The sequence below is a fragment of the Schistocerca americana genome, chromosome 10 (genome assembly GCF_021461395.2).
Source record: "Schistocerca americana isolate TAMUIC-IGC-003095 chromosome 10, iqSchAmer2.1, whole genome shotgun sequence".
In the NCBI taxonomy this organism is placed as follows: Eukaryota; Metazoa; Arthropoda; class Insecta; order Orthoptera; family Acrididae; genus Schistocerca; species Schistocerca americana.
The window spans coordinates 178,080,975-178,092,978 of NC_060128.1; the positions used below are offsets into that span (position 1 = coordinate 178,080,975).

Genomic DNA, 12,004 nt, shown 5'->3' on the forward strand with positions numbered 1-12,004 from the left:
TTGCGGCAGATACTGTGTCCGGGTAGTGCAGTGGTTAAAGCACCTGCCTAATAGGCAGGAGAATCCTGGTCCGGCACACATTTTCACTTACCGCCGCTGATTCCGGATCAAGTCGCTATGCAGCTGACATCAATAATTCCCTCCCTTTCCTTTCCTTTCTCTCCCCTGTACTTTCAGTTTACATAGAGAAACAAAATACTTACAGAGACAGTAATATTTTACGATTTGTTTCATGGTAATTGACGTTAGTGAATTTGGCCGTGAGCTAAGTAAAGTTTATCGCTAATGTCAGGGGCAGAGTGGTAGGTAGCGCGCGGTCATTGCAGGGTTAGCAGACGTGAGACGGGGAACATTTTATTGTTTGTCTTCCAATACTGACAAGAGAAACTCTCCCCCGTCGAATTTAGTGGTACTGTGGCAAAGTGAACAGTCCGTCAAAAACTGAACACAGCTTACGCATGAAACCAGGAAGAAAGCGTAGCGAACTCTGAAAAAATAAACAAAATAGAAACACTAAAGTTTCAAGCTCAGTATGTACATCAAGCAACTTCGAATAGCGAGTGCGTTGTGGTTGTATGGTCACGGTTTTGGACTGTGAAGGAGGAGATCTGTGTTGAAATCCCCCAGGTGCCAGATTTTTTTTTTTTTCAGGAAATTATGAAGTGTCCGTCCGGTTACTGACGTATCTGTTCACTGTATTCAAATTTGTCTGTGTCGTGGTGTAACGTCGGGTGCCATTCCTAACGCATGCATCTCGTTCCCTCTCCACCTCCCCCCCCCCCCCCCCACATCCCCTCAGGACGGACACTGCACACTCCAGCTGTGTGCGTCTTGTCTTATCCCCTATCAAAGCGCCAGACATTTCCTGAACGTCTCCGAAACGTGTAAGTGAGGTGGAACTTTGGTACCAGCCCGGTATTCACGTACTGGGATGTGGAAAACGGCTTAAAAGCCACATAGAGAAGAGATCGGCACACCGGCCCTAGTCTTTCATACGACGGGCAAATTCCACCAGAGCCCGGCGTGCTTCCCTGTGCTCTGGAGGTGGGTGTCTCAACACTTTTGGACATCTGGGTGGGTCTGTATGACAAGTACTTATCTCCTGTAAGTAGCGATAAGTAATTACAGACGTAAAAAGCTAGTAACAGATTATACACTGATGAACCAAATCATTATGACCACCGCCTTGTCCGCATCTCGTGGTCGTGCGGTAGCGTTCTCGCTTCCCGCGCCCGGGTTCCCGGGTTCGATTCCCGGCGGGGTCAGGGATTTTCTCTGCCTCGTGATGACTGGGTGTTGTGTGATGTCCTTAGGTTAGTTAGGTTTAAGTAGTTCTAAGTTCTAGGCGACTGATGACCATAGATGTTAAGTCCCATAGTGCTCAGAGCCATTTGAACCATTTGAACCACCGCCTTTGGAACGAAATACATCACTGATTCTGCGTACCAGGGATCCCAAAGTTTGTTGGTAGGTTTCTGGAGGTATGTGACATTAGATGTCTACGTACAGGTGACGTTATTCTTTCAAATAACGGGCCGCTGACTTATGTGCGCAGTGATGCAGCCCGATGGCGATTACATGGGTTCCATAGGTGAATTTGGTCGCCGAGCCATCAACGTGAGTTCAGTATACTGTTCCTCAAACCACTGTAGCACGGTTCTGGCTCCGAGACGTGGATAGTTATACTGTGGAGAGATGACATCGCCGTCGGGGAAGACATCAAGCATGAAGAGATGCAGGTGGTTCGCAGCTATCAGCGTGTCTTCCATTACTACCACAGGTCCCAGGCAAGCAAAGGAGAATGTCTCCCGTAGCATAATACTGCTCCCACCAGCCTGCATCCGTGGTGCACTGCACGTTCGAGCTGCCATTCAAGGCGATAATGGGGTTTGTAGAGACGACCATCGACCTCGTGTAGAAAAACCTGATTCAGCAGAAGGCCCTACACGTATCCATCGATCGCCGGTCGAATCCCGATGGCCTCGAGCCCACTACAATCGTAACTGACGATGTCGTTGGGTCAACATGTGGACACGTAGGGGTGGTCTGCTGCGGGTCTCCATGTTCAACAATGTACGATGAACAGTGTGCTCCGAAACACTCGTGTGTGTGCACCAGCATTGTGCTCCTTCGCCAGAGATGCCACAGATCAGCACCTATCCTACTTTACAGAGCAGACAGGCCTCCGAACCTCACATTCTGCGAAGAGTCGTGAACGTCCAACCATTTAGAGACTAGCGGTAGTTTCACTGCTCTTCTAACTCTTTTCGTAGATGCTCACGACAGTAGCACGTAAACATTCGAGCAGGTTCACCGTTTCGAGATACTCGTTCACAGGCTGTACGTAATACACTACTGGCCATTAAAATTGCTACACCACGAAGATGACGTGCTATAGACGCGAAATTTAACCGACAGGAAGAAGATGCTGTGATGTGCAAATGATTAGCTTTTCAGAGCAATCACACAAGGTTGGCGCCGCTGGCGACACCTACAACGTGCTCACATGAGGAAAGTTTCCAACCGATTTCTCATACAAAAACAGCAGTTGACCGGTGTTGCCTGGTGAAACGTTGTTGTGATGCCTCGTGTAAGGAGGAGAAATGCGTACCATTACGTTTCCGACTTTGACAAAGGTTTACAGCGTCGTGATGATCGCATCCGTGTTTGGCGACATCGCGGTGAACGCACATTGGAAGCGTGTATTCGTCATCGCCATACTGGCGTATCACCCGGCGTGGTGGTATTGGGTGCCATTAGTTACACGTCTTGGTCACCTCTTGTTCGCATTGACGGCACTTTGAACAGTGGACGTCAAATTTCAGATTTGTTACGACCCGTGGCTCTACCCTTCATTCGATCCCTGCGAAACCCTACATTTCAGCAGGATAATGCACGATCGCATGTTGCAGGCCCTGTACGGGCCTTTCTGGATACAGAAAATGTTCGACTGCTGCCCTGGCCAGCACATTCTCCAGATCTCTCACCAACTGAAAACGTCTGGTCAATGGTGGCCGAGCAACTGGCTGCTCACAATACGCCTCTCACTACTCTTGATGAACTGTGGTATCGTGTTGAAACTGCATGGGCAGCTGTACCTGTACACGCTATCCAAGCTCTGTTTGACTCAATGGCCAGGCGTATCAAGGCCGTTATTACGGCCAGAGGTGGTTGTTCTGGGAACTGATTTCTCAGGATCTATGCACGCAAATTGCGTGCAAATGTACTCACATGTCAGTTCTAGTATAATATATTTGTCCAATGAATACCCGTTTATCATCTGCATTTCTTCTTGGTGTAGCAATTTTAATGGCCGGTAGTGTAATAGGCTGTTCTTTGTCAAAGTTCCTTATCTCAATGGGTTTCGCTATTTGCAGCACACGTCTTCGGTAGGGTGATGGCCCGACCGTGTCTGCTCCGCTTACATATTGTCGTTACTGCGTCACATGCCCACAACGTCACCAGGCGACATCCAACGTCGCGATGGGCAGTCGTCATCGTGTTTTGGTTTAAAACTAAAACTAAACTCCTTCCAACGGTACCGACGGGTCGCCGTGTCATCCTCAACCCATAGGCGTCGCTGGATGTGGATATGGAGCCTTCACTTCAAAGATTCAACAGGCAAACTAAGTACCAACGGCCAAAGCAACTCCGAGTTACTAGTGTAACACTTCAAGAAGCTTATAAACTGCGAGAAGCCAGCGCAAAGACTTATTTTCAGAGAATCTCAAAAGGAAAACTCACTTTCAGAACCACCGTCGCTGCATCAAACTGAACAGTACACTGGCCAGCTGGGAAACAACAGAACGCCAGGGGAAAACGGAATATCACACAACCGAGTCACATTAACTGTCCACCGCCCAGGTTCGACATCAACGTGCAATAACCACTCACAGATGACAGGTGGCACCACTAACATTGGAAGGTATACAAACGGCGTCAGGGGGACACGGAAAACAGTGCTGTCGTCGCCATAATGCGGAAACGGAGCGATTTATCTGACCGTCCGAAGGGGCGTGATCACTGGCTTTCTGGCGAAGGGTGGAAGCATTTCAGAAACGACTAAGTTTGTAAAGCTGTCGAATGCCTCCATGAGAAAAGTATACTGTGCATGGCAAAATGGCGATATCCAAAAGAATACCGGAGGATAGGAAACAAACCACAAGTCCCTTCGCTAGATAACAAGGGAGACAGGGCAGACGCTAACAGTTACCGAGGCCCGTCTCTATTTCCAGTCATCTACAAAAATATATCAAAAGCACTACTAAATAAGATAGAAGGCCATGCAGAACACACAACTGGCGAGCACCAAGCGGAGTTCAAAAAGAAGAACGTGCTCAGAGCAAATTTTTTAACTTGAAAACAATCCTCAAGTTCAGAGCAATACGGAACCTTAACCCAGCCGTTACTTTCATTGACTTCAAAAGAGCCAACAGTTCCGTAGACAGACAGACAGACGTTATTCTTAAAACTGGAAGAAGCAGGCATCGACAAAACCACCAGACAATTAGTCGAGCAGGCATTCACAGATGAAAGTGCAAATGTTAAAATTCTAGGAAGAGTTCCACTAACAGAGGAGCTCGGCAGGGAGATGGGCTCTCACCGATTCCCTTCAATTTGCTATTCGATTTCCTGGGGGTCTGGCATATAGGACTACAAGATAAAACATAGAAATGATACATCTAGGACAAGGAAGAAGAGGAATCGAAGTGAAATGCCTCGCTTTCGCTGACGATACCTCAACATCTTCTAAGGGCAAAAGAGATGCAAAAATAATGACAGAAACACGTACCATAATTGCAGATAGAACCGGATTACAAATGTCGTATGAGGAAACAGAATACATTATGCACAACTGAGGAAAATATGTACAAACACAACACAGAAGCAAGAGACGAATTGACAACTTTAAGTATGTGGGAGAATGGAAGACCAAAGAAAATAGAATTAACATACAAACTCACCCAAAGCCGATATAATTAAAGACCATTATCGTTCCACGCAAAAATTGAACAGTACGCAACAGTAATTCAACCGAAAGCACTGTACCCACAAGAATGTATTACACTGGAAAAAAGAAAGGAAAATACTCAGAAAAAAATTTAGGACCACGAAAGAACAAAGATAACTCCAGGACGAAGAGGAGAAATGAAGATTTATACAGAAACAATCACACACACAATAAGAAGAGGAGAATACAGTTTTACGCTGATATTCACAGAATGAATGACAATTAGTCTAACCAAGAAAATTTTCAGTTTCATTTTCGAATTAAAAAACTCCACGGGATAGCTGAAAGAGACAAGGAGAGATTTGGGAACACTTATAGTCACAGAAGATGCCGTACAGGGCAGAGAAAGTTTCAGGCTACTGATCGGTACTGCAAAATTTCCTATCCAAAAAAAAAAAAAAAAAAAAAAAAAAACCTAGAAAAGTGACAGTAACATGTCGGCATATCTCTGTAACGCCTGAAGGAATTTCTACTACAATTGGCGTACGTATCGCTTGCCACCTTGAAAAATTACTGCAAGATACCCGTAGCACCTCTATGACTGACGATTTAGGTTGAAATGGCAGTGACATAAAAAACATAATTCGGGAACGTCTAAAGCAATTTCAACCAAATTTTGTCTATACGTGACTCATTACCTGCGTAAAAATACAATGGGAGGGAGATACCCCTACTTCCGCTAGGGGTGGGGATCACGATCTACATCTACATTTACATCTACATCTACATGGATACTCTGCAAATCACATTTAAGTCCCTCGCAGCGGGTTCATCGAATCACCTTCACAATTCTCTACTATTCCAATCTCCTATAGCGCGCGGAAAGAACGAATACCTATATCTTTCCGTACGAGCTCCGATTTCACTTATTTTATCGTGATGATCGTTTCTCCCAATGCTGCTCGGTGTCAACAAAATATTTTCGCATTCGGGGGAGAAAGCTGATGATAGGAATTTCGTGAGAAGATTCCGTCGCAACGAAATACGCCTTTCTTTTAATAATGTCCAGCCCAAATACTGTGTAATTTCAGTGACACTCTCTCCCATATTTCGCGATAATACAAAACGTGCTGCCCTTCTTTGAACTTTTTCGACGTACTCCGTCAGTCCTATCTGGTAAGGATCCCACACTGCGCAGCAGTACTCTAAAAGAGGACGGACAAGCGTAGTGTATGCAGTCTCCTTAGCAGATCTGTTACATTTTCTAAGAGTCCTGCCAATAAAACGGAGTCTTTGGTTAGCCTTCCCCACAACATTTTCTGTATGTTCCTTCCAATTTAAGTTGTTTGTAATTGTAATTTCTGGGTATTTAGTTGAATTTATGGCCTTTACATTAGACTGATTTACCGCGTAACCGAAGTTTAACGAATTCCTTTTAGCACTCATGGGGATGACCTCACACTTTTCGTTATTTAGGGCCAACTGCCAATTTTCGCACCCTTTAGATACATTTTCTAAATCGTTTTGCAATTTGTTTTGATCTTCTGATGACTTTATTAGTCGATAAACGACAGCGTCATCTGCAAACAACCTAAGACGGCTGCTCAGATTGTCTCCCAATTCGTTTATATCGATAAGGAACAGCAAAAGGGCCATTAACACTCCCTTGGGGAACGCCAGAAATCACTTCCGTTTTATTCGATGACTTTCCGTCAGTTACTACGAACTGTGACCTCTCTGACAGGAGCCCGCATCTCATGGTCGTCTGGTAGCGTTCTCGCTTCCCACGCCCGGGTTCCCGGGTTCGATTCCCGGCGGGGTCAGGGATTTTCTCTGCCTCGTGATGGCTGGGTGTTGTGTGATGTCCTTAGGTTAGTTAGGTTTAAGTAGTTCTAAGTTCTAGGGGACTGATGACCATAGATGTTAAGTCCCATAGTGCTCAGAGCCATTTGAACCATTTTTCTCTGACAGGAAATCACAAATCCAGTCACATAACTGAGACGATATTCCATAAGCAGGCAATTTCACTACAAGCCGCTTGTTCGGTACAGTGTCAAAAGCCTTCCGGAAATCCAGAAATACGGAATCGATCTGAAATCCCTTGTCAATAGTACTCAACACTTCATGCGAATAATGAGCTAGTTGTGTTTCACGAGAACGATGTTTTCTAAACCCATGTTGACTGTGTGTCAATAGACCGTTTTCTTCGAGGCACTGAGCGAGATGGCGCTGCGGTTAGCACACTGGATTCGCATTCGGGAGGACGACGGTTCAATCCCACGTCCGGCCATCCTGATTTGGGTTTTACGTGATTTCCCTAAATCGCTCCAGGCATTTGCCGGGATGGTTCTTTCGAAAGGGCACAGCCGACTTCCTTCCCAGTCCTTCCCTAAGCCGATGAGACCAATGACCTCGTTGTTTGGTCTCCTCCCCCAAACCAAACCAATCCTCCCCCCCCCCCCCCCCTTTGTCTGCTCCTGGGTACGCCTTACAATCCAGTATCTGATTTCGGAATTTCTGTCTGTTCTTCGATGTAATTCATAATGTTCGAATCGAACACAATATAGGTTCCAATACTCTGCTGCATATCGACGTTAACGATATGGGCCTATAATTAAGTGGATTACGATGAGAAGGGCTGACGTCTACAAACGTCCGAAAACGACCTGTGTCTGATTCCTGCCGGCAAATAGCTGACTTGGTATATATTAAACGTATGGATTGATCAATGCGTCAGAAGGAGCCAATCATTCTGTCTCGGGCCAAAATTCGTACCACACGACTGAGTGCCTCAGATATGGGTAATGTTCTCCCTAGAGTTGTATGGTGTAAAACAGTGGAGAATGAGACAGTTGGCAGCGACAGTTCTTTTTCCTCGAAACGACAGTCACTTACTGGTAGAATTAGAAGTTTCTTCAGAATTTATATGAAACTGCAAGGCAAAATTCGCTAGAGATACAAATGAAATATGTATACAAATATGAATGAAATATGTATACGCATGTATATACATAGGGCGTGACAGGTAAAGCGCAGATATTTCTACTGGTGACTGAGGACGGAGTACTGAACAACATTACATCTGTATTTACTTCGTTTGCACAGTAATAATTGTAGCCATTATAAGTATGATGTTTTTAGTTTGGTTAGTACCTCCAAGTACATGTGACAGGAAGAAGCCATTAATGTTTATCTGTTTTCCCCCTAGGAAGCAGACCAAGTATTGACACGTAGATGCATGGACGCAAAACGGTTAGTCTATACTGACAGGCGTAGTCCACTTAGTGGTGCAGTTACGGTCGTCCAGAAAACATCAGGTTGTAAAGTTTGTGACCTGGCTGTGGGAAGACTCTTGAATGCAGAGAAGAAACAACGAACATATTAAGGTACCACATGTAAGAATCTCTGCACAGGATATGACAGAAATGATTATTTGAAGCAAAAAAATCTGGTAAATGATGGCTCTAAAACGCATACCTTATGAAGTATGAGAACTTGTTCATCTTTTCTACAGTGAAACACATGTCTTCTACTGAACAGGTGCTCATAACTCTTAAGGCATGCATCTTAGAACCCATGTTTACTAGACTGTTTCGCTTCAAATGATTGTTCCTGCCTATCCCTGAGTGTTACCATTCCTCCTGTAGCACCTTATATATCCCTATACACGCACATCAAAAATAGTTTTGCATCACCCCGGTTCCCAGAACTCCTGAAGACAGTGGATATTGTATCACAGACACAGTCCCTTTGAATGTTCAGAGATGTCACTAAACCCACCCAGAGATGTAAACAACCATGCATGAGCAGCGCCTATTAGGCGAAGGGGGTCCGACAGCCGATCAGTTCCACTCATTCCACCAGGAAGGAGGTACACGGCTCGTGTTGTCTGTAGTTCAACCATGCCTACACGGTCAATACCGCCGTTCGATCGCGTCCGCATTGCTACTTTGTGCCAGGAAGGGCTCTCAACAAGGGAAGTGTCCAGGCGTCTCGGAGTGAACCAAAGCGATGTTGTTCGGACATGGAGGAGATACAGAGAGACAGGAACTGTCGATGACATGCCTCGCTCAGACAGCCCAAGGGCTACTACTGCAGTGGATGACGGCTACCTACGGATTATGGCTCGGAGGAACACTGACAGCAACGCCACCATGTTGAATAATGCTTTTGTTGCAGCCACAGGACGTCGTGTTACGACTCAAACTGAGCGCAGTAGGCTGCATGATGCGCAACTTCACTGCCGACGTGGTGGCGAGGTCCATCTTTGCAACCTCGACGCCATGCAGCGCGGTGCAGATGCGCCCAACAACATGCCGAATGGACCGCTCAGGATTGGCATCACGTTCAATTCACCGATGATTGTCGCATATGCCTTCGACCAGACAATCGTCGGTGACGTGTTTGGATGCAACCCGGTCAGGCTGAACGCCTTAGACACACTGTCCAGCGAGTACAGCAAGGTGGAGGTTCCCTGCTGTTTTGGGATGGCATTATGTGGAGCCGACGTACGCCGATGGTGGTCATGGAAGGCGCCATAACGGCTGTACGATACGTGAATGCCATCCTCCGACCGATAGTGCAACCATATCGGCAGCATATTGGCGAGGCATTCGTCTTCATAGACGACAATTCGCGCCCCCATCGTGCACATCTTGTGAATGACTTCCTTCAGGATAACGACATCGCTAGACTAGAGTGGCCAGAATTTTCTTCAGACATGAACCCTATCGAACATACCTGGGATTGACTGAAAAGAGCTGTTTATGGATGACGTGACCCACCAACCACTCTGAGGGATCTAGGCCGAATCCCCGTTGAGGAGTGGGACAATCTGGACCAACAGTGTCTTGATGAACTTGTGGGTAGTGTGCCACGACGAATACAGGCATGCATCAATGCAAGAGGACGTGCTACTGGGTATTAGAGGTACCGGTGTGTATAGCAGTCTGGACCACCACCTCTGAAGGTCTCGCTGTATGGTGGTACAACAAGCAATATGTGGTTTTCATGAGCAATAAAAAGGGCGGAAATGATGTTCATGTTGATCTCTATTACAATTTTCTGTACAGGTTCCGGAACTCTCGGAACCGAGGTAATGCAAAACTTTTTTTGATGTGTGTTTGTATAGGGTGTTCTGAAATTTCCGTTAGAGACTTGTAGAGGGCATCGAGTACAGAACATTTTGCATAAGAACCATTGTCCGTTCGACGACGGCGTCAGTTCAGATGTGTAACGCGTCCAGGTCTGCTGAGGGAAAGAGAAAAGTCTCAGAGTTGCTTGTCCTGGAATGCAACATGGTATACGGTAATACCTGTAGTACGTCAAACGGTTACTTGGTGTCACTTAACGTCTACAAAGTTTAATTTACGAGACTCCCGCAGAGAAAGAGGAGAATCTGATCTGCTGGTATGAGTTCTGGCTGCTGGACTAGAAACTGAAGAGACTCGCGAGGTGGGATGGAGAGTGTATATCAGAACATGCTTTGTAGTTGCAGTGTCTGTAACAACGGTGGTGGTCGCCACATCGAGCAGTTGTTGTAATGCATCAGTACTGTTCTATACGTACAGTACGCTGGGTTTTTGTTTGTTTCGAAACAATGTAAATATGTAATGATTAAGTGTTAATACAAACAAAAACAAGGCCCCGGGAGTAGACAACATTCCATTAGAACTACTGACGGCCTTGGGAGAGCCAGTCCTGACAAAACTCTACCATCTGGTGAGCAAGATGTATGAGACAGGCGAAATTCCCTCAGACTTCAAGAAGAATATAATAATTCCAATCCCAAAGAAAGCAGGTGTTGACAGTGTGAAAATTACCGAACTATCAGTTTAATAAGTCACAGCTGCAAAATACTAACACGAATTCTTTACAGACGAATGGAAAAAATGGTAGAAGCCGACCTCGGGGAAGATCAGTTTATTGGAACACGAGAGGCAATACTGACCCTACGACTTATCTTAGAAGAAAGATTAAGGAAAGGCAAATCTACGTTTCTAGCATTTGTAGACTTCAAGAAAGCTTTTGACAATGTTGACTGGAATACTCTCTTTCAAATTCTGAAGGTGGCAGGGGTAAAATACAGGGAGCGAAAGGCTATTTACAATTTGTACACAAACCCGATGGCAGTTATAAGAGTTGAGGGACATGAAAGGGAAGCTGTGGTTCGGAAGGAAGTGAGACAGTGTTGTAGTCTATCCCCGATGTTATTCAATCTATATATTGAGCAAAAAGTAAACGAAACAAAAGAAAAATTTGGAGTAGGAATTAAAATCCGTGGAGAAGAAATAAAATCTTCGAGGTTTGCCGATGACATTGCAATTCTGTCAGAGACAGCAAAGGACTTGCAAGAACAGTTGAATGGAATGGGGAGTCTCTTGAAAGGAGGGTATAAAATGAACATCAACAAAAGCAAAACGAGGATAATGGAATGTAGTCGAATTAAGTCGGGTGATGTTGAGGGAATTAGATTAGGAAATGAGACACTTAAAAAAGTAGTAAAGGAGTTTTGCTATTTGGGGAGCAAAATAACTGATGATGGTCGAAGTGGAGAGGATATAAAATGTAGACTGGCAATGGCAAGGAAACCGCTTCTGATGAAGAGAAATTTGTTAACATCGAGTATAGATTTAAGTGTCAGGAAGTCGTTTCTGAAAGTATTTATGTGGAGTGTAGCCATGTATGGAAGTGAAACGTGGACGATAAGTAGCTTGGACAAGAAGAGAATAGAAGCTTTCGAAATGTGGCGCTACAGAAGAATGCTGAAGATTAAATGGGTAGATCACATAACTAATGAGGAGGTATTGAATAGAATTGGGGAGAAGTTTGTGGCACAACTTGACTAGAAGAAGGGATCGGTTGGTAGGACATGTTCTGAGGCATCAAGGGATGACCAATTTAGTACTGGAGGGTAGCGTGGAGGGTAAAAATCGTAGAGGGAGACCAAGAGATGAATACACTAAGCAGGTTCAGAAGGATGTAGGCTGCAGTACGTACTGGGAGATGAAGAAGCTTGCACAGGATAGAGCAGCATGGAGAGCTGCATCCAGC

General features: G+C 45.3%; 1 protein-coding gene across 1 annotated transcript in view; it reads right to left on the reverse strand.

The window, feature by feature from the left end:
- The window catches only part of LOC124552361 (suppressor protein SRP40), a 305,872-nt gene that overhangs the window by 56,753 nt on the left and 237,115 nt on the right, over positions 1 to 12,004 (reverse strand). The gene's annotated exons all lie outside the window — the stretch shown is intronic.